Raw genomic sequence first — 15,114 nt, 5'->3', positions numbered from 1 at the left:
ACAACGCGTGACAAACGACGTTGTGGGTCACGTGACGTGACCCGTGACGTCATTTGACGCCGGGTTCCTACCGAGGGGGGGGGGGTACGAAAGCTGAGGCTCCCACGCAGGGGGGGCGCACGCAAAACCCCTGGGCTACTGTTTCAGGATTAAATGGCAAGGTCATTTTTAAAAAAAATCTTTTTCTTTAAGTTTTGAGTATGCAAAAAAGATAACCGTTTAACGATCAGTTAAAAAATATTCCTTTCATGTGTAAGAGGTAAAGGAAGAGAGAGTAATGTTACAGAAAAACGTCTGTTCATAGCGTGTTTCCATTGTAATGTCTGCAATCTTCGCATGATTATCAAGAACTTAAACAGATCTCAACCTCCAAGAACTGAAGTTTGTGAGATTTGGACCCCCAAAAATAGCATTTTAATAGATGATGCATGTGTGTTTCTACTTCTATGTATTGAGTTTATGCACAATATATAAGTATATTTATTTATTAAAGCGAAAATCTGTGCCTTTATTCCCCCACACATTGAATTGAAGCAGGGGGTCTCCAGAGCTGAACCCCATTAATTTCAGTTCCGGGGACGCCCGGCTTCCTGAGATACAGACCTCCGTAGAGGGTGCTACAAGTTTACACTTCTCAGAGATCACTATGGCTACCAGATCTTTGCACTACTAAAAATCGGCAGAATCACTGTCTAAATGGAAATCCTACCAGCGAACATGTTCCAGCGCATTCATTCAATAATGGTCGGTAAAAAAACACCACTGTACAGGGTTCCATAAAACATAGAAAATTCAAGCGTGTTTCCACGTCTCACACAAGTCACTAAAACCTTTTTACAGTGTACAAAAATGTACTGTACATAGTCAGATTGAGTGTGGCTTGTGCTTGGCCTCAAAACCTCAAATAAATGGGCATCACAGTGTTAAGGCATTATCTGTATGTCCTGGCCTGACAGACTGCTGGCTTCTAATTCTCTTGCAACAATATTTTGCCGAAAACCTTCAGCATTAATGTACTGGTTAATGCCGGGTTTACGGAAGAACAGAGAGTCGGCTAGTCAGAGAAACATTTTCCCAATGGCGGACAGCCTTTGGCGCAGCCTGAATGGCAGCCAAAGGGTGCGAGCCGTTTGCTGATGTTAAAGCTGCGATAGTTTCAATCTGAAAGTCACTAGCCCTTTTATCTCCTGTACCCAATTTCCCAACTCTAACTGTCCATGAAATGTCTGTGAATTGAATGTATAAACTCTGTTCATTTAATTTAACCATGCATTGTTATCATAACTCTGTGCCCAGGACATACTTGAAACCGAGAGTTAACACAATGTATTACTTCCTGGTAGAACATTTTATAAATACAGTAATACATATTTCTGTAACACCTGTTCCCCCCCTGCCACAGAAGATCTGGCCACTACATGGGTGTTTCCCTGGGTACTGCAGCTTACCGCTGGTTCAGGAGGTCTGAGTTGCTCCGCGGTTGGAGTTTGGGAGCAGCACGGCAGGCTTTCTTGTGGTTCTTAATGTGCAGCGCCCCCAGCCCATGAGGATCCTGCTGGATGCAGGATGGTCCCCACAGACAATACTCCATTCCAATAATCACACACCATAGTTGGTCCAACGGCAGTTTTATCATACAACAGCATGATCGTCCTCCAGCCCTGATGCAGACTTGAGGCCCCAATAGCCCCTCCCAATCTCCTACCTTAACCCTCTGATAGGGAAAAGGGTAACACATATCCCATAATCATCACCCCCTCAATTTGGTGGAGTGTCAGCTTTTTTACCCGGGGGGAAGGGCTTGTTACCCCGCCCCAAACAGGGCAGGTCTAGGTACTGACAGGCATCACACCATATACATGTGACCCATTCAGTACCCTCCACAGGTATGACACTCCAACTGCCGGTTTAGGCCTGCCCCTGGATAAGCAACATAGTACCCTTCCAGGCTGCAACTGCAGGGTAGGCCGTGCGCAGGAGTTTAACCCCAACACTGCCTGTTCTTACCAGGACTTATAGTGTTGAGGCCAGTAGAAGGCTATAGCCAGGGGCACTTGGCTACATTTGGAACCAGCAGAGATCGGTTTTATTAGAATTAAAAGTGCGGTCGTATTTAGCAGCAAATATAAGAGTTGCAATACAGTAACAGCACTTAGTCCTGAAATACATTGCCCCTGCCATTTAACAGATGGCAAGTGGCAAGTGCTCTTACCACCAAGTTACTCCTTCAGCCTTAATACACATTAAGAGGGACAGGAAAGTTTTTAAAGCAGCAATTTAGGTTTCATTCCCTGTTGTTTTTATTATTACAGTATTGAAGCAGGGGGTCTTCAGAGCCAAAGTGTGTTCATTTCAGTTCCAGAGACCCCCTGCATCCCGAGAGCAGCCAGGGAACTTGCGTACCTAACAAAATGGCGGGCGTTTAAATGTCACTCGGTCCAATAGGAAGTCGTGACGTCATCTGTCGCAGCTTCCTACTGACCCATGTGACCAGGACCGTTAAACTTGCCAGACATACCGACAACCTCTACAGAGGCAAGTATCTCAGGAAGCAGGGGGTCCCCAGAGCAGAAATCAAAGCGGTTCAGCTCCGGAGACCCCCTGCTTCAATCCTGCAATACAAAATAACATAAATTAAAACGGGATTGCTGCTTTAAAGAAGGTGACAGAGGTAATAGGCAGCCACATCACCGAACCACGGGCATCTCATGAGAAGAAGCTCTTAGGCCCCTACTTTAATATGCTGTGAAGTCACTTCCCCGTGCTGGAGAAGAGATCAGCTCCATACAAATGAATACAACTAAAATCTTCTACAGCACAGCTATGGGACTTCACCGCTTACAGAATAAGGCCCTCACAGGTGAATTTACTCTTATAAACCTATTAGAAAAAAAAAACTCCTATACATTATTCTAATTTCACAGGCGCATCATTTTAGATTCACTCTCTGCTCCTACCCAAGCCCATGCAACAACTTTCCCAGCGATTCTAGGTGTGTATGCAGATAAGACACAAATTGTCTGCCATCTTAAGTGTGACCCACAATAATGTGTATATGTTTTTTTTTTAACTAAGGGCTATTCGAGTATTTATAAAATGGGCAGCGATTCACCTGCAAGGATTCAATGTCAAAAATGTCCTAATTGCAAGTCTTCAAAGAAACAAATGCAAGTAGCCAAGGCATTAAATAACGCTGCATATAGTGCATTTTTCATTTGCACACCAGACTACGTCCCATATAATGACGTCTCCCGCCATCAGCAAAATTAACCTTCTGCCCTTTTTCTTGTCTACTTTGCTTTTGATCATGATCAAAAAGTTTACATGAATGCATTAAATATTGCATTAAATATTTTGTCAAATTTCGATTATTCAAAACAAACCCCAAAACAGTTCTAGGTTACATGTGAGGGGTACAAATGCTGACCACAAAAGATTGATGTTGCTGGGAAAAGCAGCTTGTATAGTAGATGCATTACACAAGTAACCCGCTGCTGCATTGCAGAGTGATGAAACCCAGTCTGGTTTCTCATATTGATATTGTTTGGTTCGATTGGGTTGTAATATCAGGACGCTGCTCAGTTAACACTGTCTAAGTGACTGGATAATGATTGGGGGTAGGATAGGGAATAGGAATGAATTTGAGGCAGCGGCTGCAGCAACACAACAGACAGCTGGTGTTTGGGTGGTGGTAAATCACCCTGAAATGAGCCTCTTCCCTCTGCTCAATGAGGCCTAAACAACAAAGGAAGGCACAGCTTGCAGCCGGACAGCCCGCTAGCCAGCCACAGACACACATGACAGCTTCATTCAGAGGCTTGGAGTCAATACAAAAGCTTGGAAATCAATCCGACATCCTGCAACCTCAAACAATACACCAAATCTTCTCAGAATCTGAGCCCCAAATGAGGGACAGCATTGAAGGGAGATCAAACCGCAGGTCTGGCATTGAAAGGGACTAAAGGGGGAAGAATGTTCCCAGTTTATTAATGGTGAGAGGTCTGGCTGCTGGGTTGTAGCCACCGTAGGCCCCATTCATTAGAAGCCAGGCTTTGCACCGTTAAGCAAGCTGCATCAACTAGTTCCATCAGTGAATGTAGGCTGCATCTTCCAGCTACGCATCTTTACTTTAATGAGATGCACCCTTCGGTACCCACCAGAGTTTGGATATCGTCGCTTGATCCATCTCACTCCCAAATGTTGTAAACCTGGGGTGGCCAATTCCATCACTCAAGGGCCACCAACAGGTCTGGTTTTATGGATATCCCTGCTTCAGCACAGGTGGCTCAATCAGTAGCTCAGTCGTTGACCGAGCCATCTGTGCTGAAGAGATAAACCCTGAAAACCTGACCGGACGGTGGACCATAAGGACTGGAGTTGATCATCCCTGCTATAAACCATTTTGGAAGTAGAAAACAAGCTAGCTCCAATATTGTATTTATTTTTTCAACCATCTCAGCTGTCCATGCTGGTTTGATGATGTCATAATGTTACCAAACACTGCTGCCCAAAAAATGTCAGCCATTTTGTCTGTGGTAAAAAGGTGTGTGTGTGTGTGTGTGTGTGTGTGTGTGTGTGTGTGTGTGTGTGTGTGTGTGTGTGTGTGTGTGTGTGTGTGTGTGTGTGTGTGTGTGTGTGTGTGTGTGTGTGTGTGTGTGTGTGTGTGTGTGTGCGCACGCACGTGCATCATGTCAGAACGAGATAATAAAATCACAGGTTTTCCAAACACAAAACAAATGATTAGCACAGGTTAGAAACTATGCACGCTAAGCCTGTACATAAATAACATACTGTGCTGTACGAACAATTATTTGGTTTAATACATGACGCCAATGATGTACACTGCACTACAGTAAAACTGGGCAATTAAACACATAATATGCAGACACATTGAACGGATAAATTGGGGATACATTAAACAGCAATTCCCCCAGTTTTCATAAGGCAGGAGGGATTTGCTCCAGGGCGGTTCCATGTTAATTTAGCTCTGGGGCCCCCTCAGTTTCAAAGATACCTACGTTTCAGTTGCCAGTGTTCTTACTGGATATTCAAAGATGGCCACCAAAATGGTATAGTAGAAATTTGCAAGGTCACTTCCCTCCACCCCTCAAATTATGTTGCGGATCCTACTGGACACCGGGGCTGAAGCTGAATTGGCGGCCATTTTAATTTCCAGAAAACAATGGTAAATAGAAGGGCAAATATCTCATGAACGGGGTGCTTCCTGGAGCTAAAAATAGTGAGATTCAGCTCCACGGGACACCCCGGTTCACATAAATTTAACAAACTGAAACCCTGTTACCTGATGGTTCCTGTTGTGCTGATCTATTTCAAGATTGTAATTGTTTCCAAAATCTTCATCTTTTTTGCATAGTTTTCACTAGTTTACCATTTGACCCGAAACAGCTGTTACCAGTGGTAAATGAAACGGGGACGTTTACCTTACATATGCAGCAGAACGCCACTTTACAAACAGCCCTCGTTACAAATATATTATTTCGCTGTAAAGACGGCTTCCAATATAAGGAACTGGTATGGAAATGTCTTGTATCAATCATGAAAAGGACTACAGTTTACCTGAAATGCCCGCTCCTCTCTGTAGGATAGATATCTCCATCCCTTTAGCCCCTCGTGTAACTGACAAGACTTCCTACCCTAGATGAAATCGAAACAGGGAGCTAATTTAGTACTTTGTGCAGGCAGAACTCCTCCAGCCCTCCTTCCCATCTCTAACAATCTTTAATGAGGTGTGAATATCAGCATCCTTTAGAGCTACTGGGGGAAGGGTGGGAGAGGGAGAGAGGAAAAGTTTCCTCTAGGAGTTCCCCTTCGCACAAAAGAATTTCTATTTGTTGACGATGGAAAATTGAATCCAATTTCCCCATCAGGTTTTAGGCTCTTTCTTTTGGCTTTTTGTAACTTACCTCCTCCAATCCACTTCCCAGCAGGAATCAAAATTAAACAGGCTGCCCATATGCCGTGCCTCACTTGTTGTCTGTTCCCCTCACTGCCATCTGGCCTATTTACTCAGCCAAAGGAAAAAGACAGAGAAGAAGAAGAAGGGAGAACTAGACACAATGAGACGGAAGGCGATGACGCTGCCTCTCCCATCTGCTCTTTGGCCAGACTCCCGGATGGATCAGTAATGGAGAGTAGGAGCACCAGTGACAATTAACCTAAACATTGCCCTGCTTACTTAACCTATTCTGATATACCAATAATCCACATTTCCCTGTGACGAAGAGGTGAGCAGTGAAAGACAAAGCTTTCTCGCTTCAGATAATTAAATCTTTGGATTGAGTATACAGTCGTTTTCAATGCCGAATATCTATGTACGAATATGTAACTGCTGATGTTGGTACCTTATTGTGCGACAGAGGCGTGTAATATTAAAGTGGATTTTCTTGGGCACGTAGATTTAGCAAGAAATTCTATTTACTTAACAGTGCTAAGTGGCAAGGCATCTTATGGACTATTCATTTGAATGGGTCATCAAAGTGCCTTACGCCAATTTATTAAATATAACGTCTTATGCCCGTGCTTTAGGTAACACAATGCTGGAAAAGCCATGCGAGTTATGTTAGCAAGGAACATAGAAGTGACTGAACGGTTCGAATCATTAGAAATGTTTTATTCGGGACATTGGATATTTGATCTCAATTTAAGCACAATCGAAAAGAACCCAAAACGGCGTTAATAGAACTGGGTGAATCCGCCCCAAGCAATTTCAACCCCAAATTCGTTTTCGCGGTGTAAAATCCGCAAACAGATTGTCAGTTTTAATCCGTGCAGATTCATTAAAAAAAAGCCATTAGATACAACCAATCCGGGGATTAGATGCTACAAATCCGTCGATGGGTTGCAGAATCCACAGAGTGTAGTGGTAATAATAATTTTATAAAATCCGCAAACCACGAATCGCCCGATTTCATTTTGATCCGTTCAAATCCGCAGACAAAAAATATTACAAAAACAGTCAACCATCTTCTAGGTGTTAATCAGAGTTACTTGATTTGGAAGGGTCGCCACTGAAAATAAACCTGCAGATTGGGATGCTACCAAGATAATCTGCAGATATATCAGCAGTGTTGGGAAAGGACAGGTAAGAAGGGATAGCTGGTAAACCTTATTTAACCGTGTAGTGTTTTGCTCACTTTGCCATACAACTGGACAGCTATTGCATGAGCAATACTGCTAAATATGGCAGATTGTGCTACGGAACATGCAGAGTTTACAACACCAGCACTGGGGAGTGAGAGTAAGAACACAGAGAGTGGGCAGATGTCAAAAGAAAGTGGAGAAGGGTGAAAGGAAAGGGAGAAACATGGTATGAAGCAATTTTAATAATCAATGTTTTTCTTAATTTTTTATTATGAGGTCATAATCAATACATGTTCTAAAATAAGATTTAAAAAAAAGTGCAAACGATATATTGTGGTCTCCCTTAAAAAGGCAATCCAAGCGTGTGTTTTTTTTTTTTTTTTTTTTAACGTTTATTATTATTATGTTTTTACACTGGATTGAAGCAGGGGGCCTCGGGAGCTGAATCCCATTCATTTCAGCTCTGGGGACCCCCCGCTTCCCGAGATATTTACCTCCGTAAGGCCCGATAGGAAGCCGCGCCGGATTACGTCATAGCTTCCGAGTGGCCCGCAGGGTGCGGGAGGTTTGAAAAGTGGCCACAATGTGAACCCCGATACCCAGCTGGAACAGCTACCGACAGGCATATATCTCCAAAAGCAGGGGGTCCCCGGGGCTGAAGTTAATGGGGTTCAGCTCCGGAGACCCCCCTGCTTCAATCCTGTGTAGAAACATAAAAATAAATGTAAAAAAGAAAAAACGCTTGCATTGCCTTGTTAATGAAGGGATCTCTGTTGAGATGCACAGAGGTTGTTTTGTGCAAAGTCTACACAGGAACCGCTTGTACAAAGCACAAAATAAATAATACTTTAGGCAGACAAAATGTGTCCTGTTTTCTCCCTGATCACCAAGCCTTTAAGCTACACAGACACTTGCTTAAAATAAAAGGACCAGCTTCTGGTTCAATGAAAAGCTCATCATTTAAAAACAGCAAGAGAATAATTGCGTGACGGCGTTGAAATTTTACGCGGGTTATTCATTCAACTGTGATCGTGCCAAATAGGGCATTGCCGCACTAAAACTCCCCTTTAAAATCAGCAAGAGTTTCCTTGCGATAGTGCCCCAAACTGGCATTACCACACTTTAGTAAATACCCCTATGTCTCACGAGGGGTCAGAAATGAGAGACTATAGAAACAGGAGAGTTTCTGGGATGAGAGAACAAACTAGAGCCGTACACCTTTCCTCCCCCCTCCCTCAGCGTGGGAGCCTGTGAACTAGGTGGCCTTTGTTTGGTGACGATAATTATTTTGCAAAACAATGATCATGGAAGACCCCACACATTATTGTGCAAAAAAAGCTCCACCTGCTTGACATAATTCAGTTTAATAGATTTGGATTCTTCATGACCACAATCCCCACTTGATCACCGTTGGGGCAAGTATAGAAAGAAATCAGAGGATTAGTCTCTTGTCGGACTATTGCATTGACCACAACCACAGGTGTTGCCTTGCTTCTCTCTCTTACTATACATCCGGACAATTTGGAACATGTATGTGATGTTTTATAAATACATTCTACTGTTTAGATCTGAAAATATAAAAACACTAACCCCCACTGTTTAAAAACTTAAGACCACAGTGGACTTGGAACTCCAACCTCCAAGGATCACTTGAAAATATGAATCCAGTGTTTAGCCAGTCCACGTTTATAGTTTTGTTTTAATTTCTTCAGAAAGCTTTGTACTGTCAAAACAATGGACTCCTATTGTTACAGTTCTTTAAATTAGAATTTAAATTTGCAGAACTCGCCAATAAAATACAGTATGTGGAAGTGTTTTAGGAATTCCTACTTGCAATTACAGCTAAAATGTATTCCTAGACTGTTTTATTCTTTAAAAAAAAACAGCAACCCGTACTTTATTACTCCCCATAGAAGACGGCAATCCTAGGTAATGAAGTATGTTTCTGCTGATGAGATAGGACTTGCATCAAGTCCTGGGAGCACGTGTTGTACTTTCCATTGGAAGTTCCATTAAATTCCCAACGGGTCTTCGATTTCCATGCTCACAAAAATGTAGAGACACAGAAAGAAAGACGGTCTATGTAGTCACATTAGCTGTGATGGAAAATCAAATAGAATTCATTTCTAACACTTTAAAAGATTCTCTAATACCTACATTAAAAGGAAGTCTGTTAGCTAATGGAAAATTTTACTACTGAAGCATTGAGGTTGACACCCAGGTTAGCATAAATAAATACCATGAATGTCTCATTGTGTACTATTTAAAAGCACGGCATAGATTTAATGATTTATCTGGAACTTTATAAAAAGCATATTTAGCATATTCCACCATTTTGCTCTGAAATGCTCTCCAGTTGTACAAATAATACTGGAAGTTGAGACGTTGGGGTGAATTTGCAATGAATGCCGTCTTCATAACAACTCACAATGTACAGTTACGGCAAAATGCATCGTTTGGTTTTAATAATGAGTCTCAAGACCAGAAACACCGGTGCTTAGTAGTATTTTCTGTACCTTGAAGCTTTTTGTAATATGCCAACAGCAGATCTACTGTACTTCCAATAGCTGATGTCTTTTCAAAGGCTTCAAAATCATGAAGCCAGCAATTACAAAACTTAGCAGGTTAGTAGGGTACAGCCCGCAATGGATTTCACTGTTACAGCCCATTGATTATTTATTGAGCCAGGCGCAACCAGAGTCAATCATTTTTCCTGAATGCTAAAAGAGTAACAAAGTATCACAATATATACCTACATATTTCAGTGGATGCACATTTCTCCTTCCCTTAGTCTAAAATACACTTTTCTCCGAGCCCACTCCCCTGGTAAAGGAGAATACTTGATAGCTATGTGCATACCAGAGTGTAAAATACACTGTAACCTTCGAACCATGAATCGCAGGCACCATTTATGTAGTGTTTCCTCTTAGATACATCAAGTAAACGCGGCTTCAATAGATGTCGATCAAATATTGATCACAAACTACTGCAGACTGAAAAGTCTAATTTAATTTTTTTTTTTTACAAAATAAGCTGTTATAACTTTTTCTGGTGTCGCTCTTTAAAAAAAAAACAAACCCAAAGCAATGAATAGAATAGTGTACGTATAGTCATTGTCAGTGGTCGACACATCGCCAAAAAACCTACTCGCCGAACAAAAAAATCTACTCGCCACCTAGTACCACACGTGTGCTGCTAGGGGCCAATAGGAGCTCGCCACGATGTTAAATCCACTCGCCCGGGGCGTGCAAATGTATAGGTTTGTCGAACACTGGTCATTGTTATTTAATACAGTACAGACAGTCATGCAACACATAAGCTTTTACAATAACTTCTATTAAAAGATAAAGGCAAAACAGATATAGGATTTCCAAATGTTTACGCTCCTGTACATATTTGGTGCATAGCGAGTAAAGACTCACAACAACAAATACAGATGCAGGCAGACATACTGTTCATAGCACAAGTAGCCAATCTGGTAGCAGAGACCCCCCAAAGCACAACCGCGGCAACATGCCCAGAGCGGCGGCTTTACGTTTTTCAGCAACGGCCCCAAACACAGTAAGTTTCGCTACATCTGTAGGGATGAGCCAAGAGCAACATCAATTTTGACTGAAGGTGGGGGAGGGAAAGAAGTTATTTGCAATAAATGGTACATTTAAGTCAGCTGGGGAATTCAGGTGTTACGTTATAGGAGCAGAGCATGCCACGTGCATACAACCTTCAAAGAAAGAAGTCAGATGGTGGCTACAATACTTTTGTATTGTAATACCTGGGGTTAAAAGGAGCAATCCAAGCTGGTTTTTATTTTCAATTTTTTTTTTGCTTAGGTTTGAAGCAGGTTCCCGGAGGTGAACCCCATTCATTTCAGTTCTGGGGACCACCTGCTTTCAGAGATACTTACCGCTGTAGGGGGTGCCGGTATCTCCTGCAAGTTTAATGTTTAAATTTCTAAGGGACTGGGGCCAGCTCGGGAAGAACTCCGGTCTGGTAAGTGCCGCGCGTGCCGCCGGATGCAGCGGGACCCAGGCCTTACCGTGCACCCCAAAACTGGAACAATCTACCGGAGACTCTCAGCCACCACTAGTCTAAATTCTTTCAAAACTAAAAGCAGTCTAACATTTACATCTGGTCTGTAACTGTAATGTACGCCTTTAATATATATTATCTATAACTGTGCATGCAATGTCTTGTATATAATGTACTGTATAACCCTTTTCACTTAATGTAACTATATTTGTAACCATGTCGTAACTCTGTGCCCAGGACATACTTGAAAACGAGAGGTAACTCAATGTATTACTCCCTGGTAAAATATTTTACAAATAAATAATGTTCCTGTCACATGGGCCAATAGGAAGTCGCTGCGGATGACGTCACAGCTTCCTATTGGCCCACGAGGTCTGGAAAGCGCCCATAACGTAATCCCTGCTAGTCGAGCAGAGTCAGGAAGCAGGGTGTCCCCAGAGCTTGATATTATCCCTGCTTCAACCTGGTGTAAAAAATAAATAAAGGAGGAAACATGAGAAAAAACAGCCAGCTTGGATTGCTGCTTTAAAAGGAATAGTAATGTCAGTGCCTTTAAAGCAGGTAAACCCCGGCTCAAATCCCAGGGTCCGCTCTCCTTGTCAAGTCAATCAGGGCAAGTCAATCGTCTCTCTAAGGCACCAAAATTATATTGTAAGCTCTTAAGAGCTGGGACTAATTGAACCTGCAAAATTATATGTTCCACTATTACAGACATTGCCTGATAGATTGTAAGCCCCTTGGGGAAGATCCCTCCTTAGCAACTGTTACAATGTATGTTAAAGTTATCTTATCATTTTTCGCCCTATGACCCAATTGTACTGCGCTACTGAATGTTAGCACATTACAAATAATACCAATAATAATAATAATTTGTCAACGCCAAGTAAGAAAAAAATAATATCACATTTTGGTGAAACTTCAGGACTGCATTAAATATTTTATTTTAAGTGACAGTGGGAAAGAATGATAACATTCTATTGCTGTGAAGCGCTATGTACATTAATGGTACTATATAAATAAAGACATAATACATTCATACATACATACATACATACATACAATTCAGCAGGGATTTAAAGGCTCAGAGTTATATATTAACGCATTGAAATGTTATGTAGCCAGGTCCCCTCTTGCGCCCCAGTCCTCAGTTTTCCCCCCTTACCTTCGCTGCTGTGGCAACAGGCTTGTCGGTGGCGCCATGTTTGTTATGCGTGCGCAGGGCTCGCGCATGCGCAGATGCACGGGATGACTCGCGGCGGCCATGTTATGATTTGCCATGCATGCGCAGAACGGATAGCATGCGCGGTGGCCATTATGGAGCTTTGCGTATGCGCAAGAGATGAGGTGCTGCCGGGGGAGGGGGGGGGACGAGGCAATCAGGTGCGCGACAGTTGCAGCCGATAGATAGGGCGAGCGGTCGCCGGAAGCTCCGGCGGATCCCTTTGCAGGGTTCCGCCATTTTGTAGTTGGCTGCGCGTGCGCAGAACTCGCGCAAGTGCAGTAGGACCCCACGAGGGCGGCTAATAGGGAAAGGCTCAAGACAGGGACTACAAGTCCCATGAGCCTCAGGGGAATGTCACATGCTGCGGCTTAGCCAATAGGGCGGCTGCATTTGCAGTTAAGGCGTTTTTAGTGCAGGGAGCTCGCATTGGCAGTTTTGAATAGGGACAGTTAAGAGAGGCTGCAGTTACATGTTGCTAGGCAACCAGTGAAGCTGTGAGAGATGACAGTTTTAGTCAGTTGAGGGAGACAGTTAAGATTAGGACAGTTAAATAAGATGAGAGTTATAACTGTGGAGCCACAGTTAGCACAGTTAAAAAGGAACAGTTCTCTTTATCCCTTAAAAAGGGATAATATTATTACTATTATTTATTAGTTCGGGCAGTTACGGGAGAGACAGTCGAGAAGTTAGGAGTGAATTATTGAGCTAGAAGATAGTGAGTCAGAGTGCTAGGAGATAGGAAGCCAAAATATGTGTGGTGGACTAGAGGCAAATACTGACCCAGAAGTACTGATCCTGAATGGGAAAGGGCACAGAGGGAACTTGCCCTGAAGACAGCCTTATACAGGGAACCTGTCTAATGAGGTATTGTTCTCTATATGAGAACAATTGATCCTGTGCAAGGCTGGAACTGTTGTGCCTGACAATAAAATACCTGTGAGCTGCAAAAGATCCTGGCGCCCTATTTCTTGTCCTGTTCTTCCAACCACCAACTATCCTCCATTACAGCCAAGGCCTGAACCCACCAGAGAGAACCCAGAGATCACAGGTAACTGACCAAGGAGCTGACACTCTAATCCCATCGGGAGCGGAGCAGGACTTTGTTCGCGCATGTACACCCTACCCCCTGCTGCCGGGTGTTACAGTTATAAAAATGTATGGTTTGTGCTGATGAAAAGAAGACAGAGCACGACCTCTCATTGTGTAAAAATGTATAATTATAATTAAACAATGTAAGGTGGTATAATATACACGTACAGAAAAAAATCAATTAGTTAGGCAAGGTATGTTTTGGGTACATGTTACCACTCGGATGTTGAAACAAATCCACTCAATGTATATCAGCTGCCCTCATGGATTCCCACTCGGGTCGCTGCAGAGGTTCTTGTACGTTATCAAGCTGAACAAATCTCAGATGTAAGCACTCCATCATGGAACACGTCTGCACGGTAGTGGACTCACGGGTGTGGATTTCCGGGTATGCGGCGGTCCATGCGGCGATCCAACGGAATAATTTAACCCCAAACTGCTGGCTCTGGGGTGAATGTGAGCTACAGCTCCACGGCACTACCAGGCGATGCTCTGACGTCACCGAGTTGCGCCGTACTAGACAACAAACTCACGTTGTTTCAGATACTGTAACGCAAGCTAACCGGACAAGCTTCAGCAGTATAAAGGGGAATTAAAGCAAATGCCAAATAACAGTATCAAAACTCCTGCGCGTTTCGTTGAATTACTCAACTTCTTCAGGGATAATTATAACATTAGTGTGAGGGGTATTTAAACCCCAGGTCAGTTAGTGATTGGCTGCTCAGGGGGTGTCAATCAGCCAATCGCAGCAAAAAGCACACAGACGTATACATATTTAAACTAATGCTACACACAGTTACACAATTACAATTTAATAATACATTTAATATTTTTTAAAGACCAAGTGTAACATAACAACTTTCCTTTATTTAAGTTGCTGAAGTAAAAGAAACAAAATGTTAGCAACAAGAAATAGGTTTGTGCAAGGCTTGCTTATTACCTTAGAAAGCGAGACAAGACTATTATTGAAAGTACATACTGTAAGTGATTGGAGATAATTTCATCTTATTAAAAAAAAATTATATACACACACACACACACGTCAATACCAAAAGGACACAAAATTAATATATAGTTAAAAATCTATTTAAAATACAGTAAACAATATATGAAACATATCCACATATTTTACACCAAAAAATGTAAAACAATATAATGTTAATTTTAACTATTTGTTAAAAAAAATGTTTTTCAATTATCATCTTTAAAAACAATGAATTCCCAACTAAAAAAAGTGAAATCTCTTTAATACAGTGACCAGATGTTTAATTCTTCATTAAAGCCCATGGGGGCCAGGGTCTTCATCTGGTATATCCAGAAAGTTTCTCGTTTAGAAAGATATTTTAGTCTATCCCCCCCTCGTATAATGGGGTGTACTATCTGAACCCCTTTATATTTCATTAAACTGGGGTCACTGATGAAGAACGTTAAAGTGACGTGGTACGCTATGTTTATCCAACTTTTATATTGCGCAAGTGTTCCATAATTCTAGTCTTTAAAAAAACGTTTGGTGCGGCCTATATATTGATTTATTCTGTACGTGCATATTATACCAACTTACATTGTTTCATTATAATGATACATTTTTACACTCTGAGAGGTCGTGCGCCGTCTTCTTTTCTTCACGTTATTTTTATGGTGTTGAGCCATCAGCTTTGACGAGCAGCAGGACG

General features: G+C 42.3%; 1 protein-coding gene and 1 long non-coding RNA gene across 4 annotated transcripts in view; both read right to left on the bottom strand.

The window, feature by feature from the left end:
• Positions 1-13,018, bottom strand: part of LOC142486888 (uncharacterized) — a 73,356-nt gene extending 60,338 nt beyond the window's left edge. The window contains exon 1 of the long non-coding RNA XR_012799070.1: positions 12,293-13,018. This is a non-coding gene — a long non-coding RNA (uncharacterized LOC142486888). The remainder of the gene's footprint in view (positions 1-12,292) is intronic.
• The window catches only part of SETBP1 (SET binding protein 1), a 232,179-nt gene that overhangs the window by 164,697 nt on the left and 52,368 nt on the right, over positions 1-15,114 (bottom strand). The window lies entirely within an intron of this gene.

Source organism: Ascaphus truei, chromosome 1 (genome assembly GCF_040206685.1).
Source record: "Ascaphus truei isolate aAscTru1 chromosome 1, aAscTru1.hap1, whole genome shotgun sequence".
In the NCBI taxonomy this organism is placed as follows: domain Eukaryota; kingdom Metazoa; phylum Chordata; class Amphibia; order Anura; family Ascaphidae; genus Ascaphus; species Ascaphus truei.
This window is presented reverse-complemented; position numbering and strand designations above follow the sequence as displayed.